This window comes from Carlito syrichta, unplaced genomic scaffold (genome assembly GCF_000164805.1).
Source record: "Carlito syrichta isolate Samal-C Ts95f unplaced genomic scaffold, Tarsius_syrichta-2.0.1 Scaffold315806, whole genome shotgun sequence".
NCBI lineage: Eukaryota > Metazoa > Chordata > Mammalia > Primates > Tarsiidae > Carlito > Carlito syrichta.
Window position 1 is genome coordinate 124,083 of NW_007259902.1, and position 10,013 is coordinate 134,095.

Here is a 10,013-nt window from a genome sequence, read left to right on the forward strand (position 1 = left end):
TGTAATTCCAGTACTTTGGGAGGCTGAGATGAGTGAATTTCCTGAACCTGTGGGTTCTTTACCAGCTCAGGCAACTTGGCGAGTCCTCATCTCTACAATAAATAAAAAATTAGCCAGGTGAGCTGGGTGTGGTAGCACACACCTGTAGTTACAGCTACTTAGAAGGCTGAGGCAGAAGAATCGCTGGAGCCCAGCAGGTCAATGCTGGAATGGCCATGACCATGCCACTGCACTCCAACCTGGGTCACAGAATGAAACTCCAACTCAAAAAAAAATTCAGTAACCAATGCTGTGCAATATGTGCTGTCATCCAGGCTTTTTTGTTCCAGTTGCAGAACACAGACAGAGTCGATTTAGCATAATTCTAAAGAGCCCTAGGGTTTTTTGGAAGGTGGCATCAATTTTTTTTTTGAGTTGGAGTCTCTGTCACCCAGGCTGGAATGAAGTGGCATACTAACGGCCACCCCAGTGTTGATCTGCTGGGCGCAGGCTCTCCTTCCACCTCAGCCTTCCAAGTAGCTGAAATTACAGGCGTACGCTACCATGCCCGGCTCACTTTTTGATTCATTGTAGAGATGAGATCTCACTAAGTTGCTCAGACTGGTCTCGAACCTGTGGGCTCAGGCAATCCTCTCACCTCGGCCTCCCAAAGTGCTGGGATTACAGGCTTGAGCCACTGTGCCCTGCAGGTGGCATCAATTTAAAATCACCAACTGCATTATCCCCTAAGAGTCAGATTGTCCTTTGAAGCCAGGCATGAATTTTTCCCTTCTAGTAAGGAAAGTCCTATATGGCATCTTCCACTAGAAGGCTGTTTGTTCTACATTGAAAGTCTGTTGTTTATTGTAGCCACCTTCATCAGTGATCTTAGCTAGATCTTCTGGATAACTTGCTTCAGCTTCTCCATCAACTACTTGCTGTTTTATCTTGCACTTTTATGTTACAGAGATGGCCTCTTTCCTTAAACCTCATGAACCAACATCTGCTAGCATCAAACTTCTCTTTTGCAGCTTCCTCAACTCTCAGCCTTCATAGAATTGAAGAGAGTTAAGGCCTTGCTCTGGATTTAAGGGAATGTTGTAGGTGGTTTGATTTATTCAGACCACTCAAACTCCATATCAGCAATAACAAAAAAAAAAGCTACTCGACTTTCATAGAATTTGTGTGTTCATTGGAGTAGCACTTTAATAGAACCCTAATTCAAGAACCTTTCCTTTGCATTCACAACTTGGTCAACTGTCTGATACAAGAGGCCTAGCTTTAAGCCTATTTCAGCTTTCGACATGCCTTCCTCACTAAGCTTAATCATGTGTAGCTTTTGATTTAAGGTATGAGACATGCAACTCTTCCTTTTACTTGAACTCTTAGAGGTCATTGTAGGGTTCTTAATTGGCTTAATTTTAACATTGCTGTGTCTCAGGGAAGAGGGAGGCCCGAGGAGAGGGAGAGAGATGAGGTTACTGTCAGATGGTAAAACAATGAGAACACACAAAACATTTATTGATTAAGTTTGCTGTCTTATATGAGTGAGGTTTATGGTATTTTGAACAATCAAAGATAACTGATCACTGATCACTATAACAGATATAAGAAAACTTGAAATATTGCAAGAATTCCTAAAATGTGACACAGACATGAAATGAGTATATGCTATTGGAAAAATGGTCCCAATAGACCTGCTTGATGCAGGGTTGCCACACACCTTCAATTTATAAAAAGACAGTATTTGGAAAACACAGCAAAATGAGGTATGTCTGTATTGTCTTGAGGTGTTACATAATCATGTACCATCAAATATTAGTTCTTCCCAGTTTTGTGCTATACTTGGGCAATTGTATATCTAGGACTTATGAGCAGGCAGTTTGGGACCAAATTCATTAGTTAGGGATTAGTCAACAAGTAATAAGCAAAAATTGTGTTTTTTGGACCCATATAGAATCCATGTATGAGACTTTATATAAAAATGTTTAAGAGACAGGGTCTCACTATGTTGCTCAGGCTGGACTCAAACTGAAACTTCTTTCAATATCTCTCTTGTATCATATTATTTTCCATCATAAAATCCTTTTAAAAATTGATAAGGGACAGACAGTTTTTTTATGTCTTAGCTGTAGTGGATGCTAGCTGTGCTGCCCAGATTGCTCTCTTCAGGACCAAGGTGCTAGTTTCTTCAGCTCCCAGAAGCATCACCTGCTGAACCAATCAGCCAAATCCCTCCCCAAGAGTAGCACTCAGCTGAGAGGAGCTGCCTCACCCAAGATTACACTCCTCCTTAGGTTGCTAGCATTGAGTGACTTGTGCATACAGAGTGGAAAGGCCCAGAACCCTTACCTCAATTTAAGATAGCTTTATAAAGGACAATTCTAGCTCCACTGGGTAAGGGTCCTGTGCCTATTTGAATAACAGAGGTGCCTACTGTTCTCCATAAAATTGTTTACTAAGTAGTGTGGGAAGTAACCTTCCTCCATCTCTCTGCCTTGCTCTGAGATTTTCCCAAAAGGCTACAATTTCATGTATACTGCATGGAGGCTGAGTTTCATGGGAGAACCCCCGTAACATGGGACAAAGGCAGCTTGTGTGATATGGGAGCCCAGAGGCTGAGAAGCACAGAAGACAGTGAATTGGGAATTGAAGAAGGCTTTTGACCTTGACAGATCAGGGTTTTGTGGAGGCTCAAACTCATTTAATCTAGATGCTTAAGGACCCTCAACCCCTGGGCATATATAAAGCACCTGTTTTGTGGCCAGTGCTCACTTTATAAGAATTCCCCATTTCCCCCTTCTTTATGTTCTCAGTTCGCAGCTCTGCTATGTAGCACTCACTGCACTGTCTGTAATTGCTTGTTCACCTAGTTCTCTTTCCTGCTAGGCCGAATTCTTTGAAGATAGGGATTTCATTTTACACATCCGAGTATTCTCAGGACCTTGTATTGTTCCTGGCACAATCAGCTACTTAGTAATTGAAGGAATCAGTGTGGTCATTCACTCTTTTACTTACTCAACTGTCTTGCTCGTGTTCTTGCTCATATATCTAATTTTCAAGGTATTTATTAGGTCAATTGCTGAGCAAGGAGCTGTGCTCAACACTGAAGAAAATAGAGCCAACAGTTTTTCCTTGCCTTCTGACGGCTTCCAGACTCTTCCCTTTTTGCTTGCACGATCTATCTGCCACATGACCTGACAAAGGCTGTCAGTGCAATGAGTAATAATTTTAAGTCATATACATAATTCATTTCTAGTTTCACAGATACACCTTTCACATGGTTTTATGCAATAATATTCTTGCTCTAAATGATAATGTAAATACTTTTCAATTATGTTCTTATAAGGATTGAATCCCCAACAAATTAAAACATGAGCACCTCTGGACAGCCTATCTACACATTTTTTTTTTAGAAAAGTGTGTGATACAGGAGCAAGTCATAAAAACCTGGCTGGCATTTCATTTGAGTGGAGTGATCGTGGCCTACGGTCACACTACCTGGGCAACTTGGGGTTCTAATATTACGTTGGCAAGATTGAAATTCTGTGACTTGCAGCAGACAGTATATATAATCAGCAGATGGCACTGTTTTTCTTTTTCCCAAATTAATATGTCCTAGAAGCATTCATAGATATGCTATTTTGGTGTTGAAGGAAGCATACAACATGGCTTGGTACAAAGGGATATTATTTTTTCTTACCTTATATGATATAGATTTTTTTGAGTTTAGATCAGTTTTCTGTGGCACACTTCCATAGCTAAACTGTGACCTTTGCTTCAACCCATTACAAATTTCCATCCCGGACACCTTTGTTGTTCACAAAATCAGTACCAATTCAGAATACAGCTTTTATGACAAAATAAACTGGGGAAAAAAAGTGCGTCATTGACACTAGTCAGAACGGTTTGTTGGAGCTTGTTACACTTACTTGAAAACCTGAAGTGTTAAATGTAATTTAATCTTGCAATTTTTTTAGATTTATAAAGATTTATAGATCTCTTTTTGAGAAAGGATATGAGAAATTCCAACAAAGCAGGCTTAAACAAACAATACCTTTATTTTTATTTTTTAAAGAAAATGTCAGCAAAATACTGATGACATTTTGTGTGTAGTTGAAAAAATTTATAACATCATAGGTAGCTACAGCATAAAAACTTATTTGTACCTGCACTATATTTTCATAATATATATATTTTTTCTCTCCTCCTACTCTCAGACATTGTAGCTCTTGATTCTCAGGCCTTCGGACTTAGACTGGGACTTACACCGGTCTTCATCGTTTGGGTTGCTATAACAAAATACCATAAACCGGATAGCTCATAAATAACAGAAATTTCTTTCTCATAGTTCTGGATGCTGGGGAGTCCAAGAACAGGCGCCAGCAGAGCCAGTGTTTGATGATGGCTCTCTGGTTTATAGACAGCACCTGCTAGCTGTGTCCTCACATGGTGGAAAGGGTAAGAGGTCTCTCTAGGGCCTATTTTTTAAGGGCATTCCTGAGGATTCTGCCCTCATGACCTAATCGCCTTCCAAATGCCCCACCTCCTAATATCATCACATTTGTAAGTAGATTTCAACATATGAATTTAGATGAAACACAACATTCAGACCACAGCAACCCTTTTCCCTCTTCTCAGGCCTTAAGATTTAAGTTGGGACTTATACATTGGCTCCCTTGGTTCCCAGGCCTCTGGACTAAGACTGAATCTAGCACTGGCTTTCTTGGTTCTCCAGCTTGCAGACAGCAGATTGTGGGACTTCTTGTCTTCCATAATCATGTGAGCCAATTCCCATATTAAACCTCTCTCTCTATATATATATCTCTGTATCTCTGTGTCTATATATCTTCTCTTGGTTCTGTTTCTCCCTGATTAATACAGATGCATACCATTGTTGAGCATCTGAGTGAAGCAAATTTATAATTGCTACATTTGTTTGAAGACAACATATAGGAATGTCAATCTAATGCTTCTGTCTCACATAATATAATGGTACTAAGTAAAAGTTTAGTATTTGTAAACTTCTATTTTATTATGTATGCAGTGTTGCCATTATATAAATAAATGAGAGGTACTGTAAAGGATCAAAGATTTTCTGAAGCAGACTAAAATGAATATGTGAAAATCAGGTGCTTGAAAACATAGGTGATAATCTACACTTACTTGGCTCTTTTCAGTTTTTATCTGATTTGCTTCTCACAACAATGGTGAGAGTTGGAAAGAGCAAGTATTCTATTATCTCCATTTTACAGATTTAAGGCTTAGAGTAATGAAATGATTATTCAAAGTTCTGTGACAGAGCTGAAACTTGAATACCACCCCCTCAATATCTAAAGTTCTTTCAGTATACTTTCATGTCTTCTCTATATGAATTCACCATGCCAAGTTCTTGAGCTAGACATATATGCGAGAAGAAAAATTCATGTGAGTGCTTCATATCACTTTCTCTTTTCAAGTGAATTCATTAAGCAACTGAGATTCTGATTAGAGTGTGTGAATTTCATAAGATATGAATATTCTCAGAAAATAAACTTTCATGTTCTAACTAGACAGATGAAGGCAGAAAATTTTATGTAAATAAATTATTACCCTTGGAAACATGATGACAATGAACTTTTAAATTTTATTTTATTTTCACTTTTTTGTGTTTTGAGTCAGAGTCTTGCTCTGTTATTCAGGCTGGAATGCAGTGGCACACTAAGTATCTGGAACTACAGGTGTGCGCCCCATGCCCGGTTAATTTTTTGATTTATTTAGACATGAGGTCTCACCAAGTTGCCCAGGTTGCTCTGAACCTCTGGGCTCAGGCAGTCCTCTCACCACCACCTTCCTAAGTGCTGGGATTACACTCGTGAGCCACCACATCTGGCCATTATTCTTTTTTAAATTTGATTTGTATAAATTTATGGGATACAAGTATAATTTTGTTACATGGATAGTGAACTTTAGAACTCTTTTTTTTTGTTTTGAGTTGGAGTCTCACTCCATCGCCTAGACTGGAGTGCAGTGGCCGCTCCTGGCCACCGCAGCCTTGACCTGCTGGGCTCCGGAGATCCTTCCGCCTCAGCCTTCCGAGTAGCCGGAATTACAGGCGCGCGGTACCATGCCCGGCTGATTTTTTGATTTATTGTAGAGATGAGGTCTCGCCTGCCCAGGCAGGTCTCGAACCCACGGGTTCAGGCAATTCACTCCACCTCAGCCTCCCAAAGGCGCGGGATAACAGGCTGAGCCACCGAGCCCAGCTTAGAACTCTTTTTTTATATTTTTGGAGTTGGAGTCTCTCTCTGTCACTCAGGCTGGAGTGCTGTGGCATGACCAAGGCTACCGCAGCCCCGACCTGCTGGGCTTCGATGATCTTTCTGTCTCACTAAGCTGCCTACGCTGGTCTTGAACTCTTGGGCTCAAGCAATCCTCCTGCCTTGGCCTCCCAAGTGCTGGGATTAAGCTACCACACCTAGTCTAGAAATCTTTTAAAGCAGTGGTCCCCAACCTTTTTGGCCAGTTTTGTGGAAGACAGTTTTTCCACTGACCAAGGTTGGGTGGAGGTGCAGGTGGTTTTGGGATGATTCACACACATAACATTTATGCACTTTATTTCTATTATGATTACATTATAATATATAATGAAGTAATTTTACCACTCACCATTAAAAAGAGGCATGGATGGAAGTGGTAAATAAAATAATGGGCAGGCCACGTGCTGACTAAAGCAAGTGTCGGATTCTGACTTAAAGCCTGCCACCAGATGCAGCTGTACAACTGAAGTACATCAACTCACTTGCCACTCACTGGTAGGGTTTTGATATGAGACTGCAAGCAATTGATTTGTTATGGTCTCTGTGCAGTCAAAACTTACTGCTAATGTTAATCTATATTTGCAGCCACTCCCAGGCTAGCATCATGGCTTCAACTCCACCTCAGATAATCAGGCATTAGATTCTTATAATGAGCATGCAACCTAGATCCCTCACATGTGCAGTTTGCAATAGGATTCGTGCTCCTTTGAGAAGCTAATGCCGCCACTAATCTGACAGAAGACAGAGCTCAGACGGTAATGGGAGCAATGGGGAGAGGCTGTAAAGACAGATGAAGCTTTGCTCACCTGCCTGCTGTTCACCTTTTGCTGTGTGGCATGGTTCTTGTACAAGTCTATAGCCCCAGGGGTTGGAGACACCTGTTTTAAAGTATTGATACTGTGCCACATATATCTTATTTTACTAAAAGTTGTACTCATTTATTCAACAATACTTACTATTTTCTATGTAACAGATACTGTATTAGGTGCCAAGAATGCAAACCATCCTCTTTCAAATAATTTTCGATATATTGGGGTGGACATACACATAAACAGATGATTTTGATGTGTTTGGGTAACTCTTGAAGTCACAAGTGGGTGGGCACGAGAGATGATGGTGTGGTTCTGGGAGGGTTTCTCTGAGGCAGACTACTCAGCTTCCTCTTAAGGGTGAGTCATTTCACAATGGGGATGGAGAGAGTAGGGACATATCCTGTGGTGGGAGTGGAAGACCATCTCAACATCTTATCCCTCATCTTTGTTGTTAGTTTTTATCTTGATAGAAATATTTGGTACACACAGATGTTTATACTTTCACAGAACAATAGAAACGATATTTTACAATTGATGCAGTTCATTTGACTGCGTCACTCATTTGACTCGGATTGTTCAAATTGATTGTATAATGAGGCTGAGTTTCATGAGAGAACCCATGTGACAGGGGACAAAGGCAGCATATGTGACATGGGAGTCCAAAGACTGAGAAGCACAGAAGATGGTAAGTCCTGAGAATTGAGGAGGGTTTTGGACTTTGACAGGTCAGAGATTTGTGGAGGTTCAGACTCATTTAATCCACATGTTAACGGGCCTTCGCTTAACACCTGGGTAGCACAAATAAAGCACCTGTTCTGTGGCCAATGCTCGTTTTATAAGAATTCTCCATTTCCCCCTTTCTCTATATTCCCAGGCCACAACTTAGCCTCATAAGACATGGCGTACTGCATCCAGCTTTAAGTTTACTAGTCTTTAAGAAAGCATACAAGGCTGGATGCAGTGGCTCACACCTGTAATCCCAGCACTTTGGGAGGTGGAGGCGAGAGGATTACCTGAGGCCAGGGGTTCGAGACCAGCCTGGGCTACTCGGTGAGACCTTGTCTCTACAATAAATTGAGAAAAATTAGCCGGGCGTGGTGGCTCACACCTGTAGTTCCAGCTACTTGAAAGATTGAGGTAGAAGGATAGCCTGAGTCCGGCAAATAGAGGCTGCAATGGCCTTGAGTGTTCCACTGCACTCCAGCCTGGGTGACAGAGTGAAACTCCTACTCAAAAAAAAAAAAAAAAAAAAGAAAGAAAGCATACAGTACAGGCAACGAGAACACATGTATTGCAAAAGTAGACTGGAGATACGTGTGGTCACGAGAGACAAGATTGAGTGGGTATGGAAACTTCTGGAATTCCTTCAGCTTTTATACCTTGCTAAGGTTGGGGAACAAAGAGTACATATGGAGGCTAAAATATCCCTTTTTTTTTTGAGTCGGAGTCTCACTCTGTTGCTCAGACTGGAGTGCAGTGGCCGCTCTCAGCCACCGCAGCCTCGCCTGCTGGGCTCTGGCGATCCTTCCGCCTCAGCCTTCCAAGTAGCTGGAACTACAGGCGTGCGCTACCACGCCCGGCTAATTTTTTCTTTTTTTTATTGTAGAGATGAGGTCTCGTCAAGTTGCCCAGGCAGGTCTCGAACCTGCGGGCTCAGGCAATCCACTCACCTCAGCCTTCCAAAGTGTAGGATTATAGGCTAAGCCCGGCCCTTCGTTTTTTAAGAGATAGAGTCTCATTCTGTTGCCCAGGTTGGAATACAGTGACCTGATCATAGCTCACTGTGGCCTTGAACTCCTGGGTTCAAGTGGTCCTCTTGCCTCAGCCTTCTCAGTAGCTGGGACTACAGGCATGTACCACTTCACCCAGCTAATTAAAAAAAAATTTTTTTTTTGTAGAGATAGGATCTCACTATATTGTCCAGACTGGTCTCAAACTCCTGGTCTCAAGCGATCCTCCTGCCTTGGTGTCCCAAAGTGCTGAGATTACAGGCATGTGTTTTTTCTTTTTGAGTACGAGTGAGTCTCACTCTGTCACCCAGGCTGGAGTGCAGTGGCACGCTCACAGCCACCACAGCCTCGACCTGCTGGGCTCAGGTGATCCTTCTGCCTCAGCTTTTCAAGTAGCTGGAACCACAGGCATGCACCATCATGCCCAGCTAATCTTTTGATTTATTGTAGAGATGAGGTCTCTCCAAGTTGCTCATTGTCTCAAGCCCCTGGGCTCAGGCAATCCTCTCATCACCTCTCAAAGTGCTGGGATTACAGGTGTGAGCCACTGCTCCTGGCTCCTTTCATTTTTGATAACAGCATAGTTGATGGACTTGGCTTTACATGTGTTACCCAAAAGGGCTTGTTAATACTGAGCTCTGCCCTGCTCAAGAGGAAATGTTTTCCAGGTAAGCTTAATGGTGTGGAGGCACGAGGAGCACTTGTGTTTTCATATAAGCAGACTCATTCCCAAAAGAAAGAAGGTGGAGCTATCCACCCCTTTTTTTGGTTTGCAAATTTTTGTATTGAGGAATAATTCACATAACATAAAATTCACCATTAAAAAAAATTAAGGTGAAATTTATGTAACATGAAGTCAATCATTTTAAGTGAACAATTCAGTGTCATTTAGTAAATTCAATTTTTTTAGTCATTACTACTGTCTTATTCCAGAATCTATTAATCACTGCTCCCCTCCCCACAAGAAACTGAATATCAGTAAGCATTTAATCTTGGTGCTGGGTTGAACTGTGAGCATCCCGTGGTCCCTTTCATCTTCAGGTCTGGGAGTGACTGAACATTTGAGATTCTGAAGAGGTTGTTTCTCAGGGCCATGAGCGTAGGGTAGGTATAAGGAGCAACTCTGTACTGAGCTTCTGGTCTGGTTCCTCATCCCAGTTAAAATAGGCCTGCACTGGAAGCCAATGGAATTG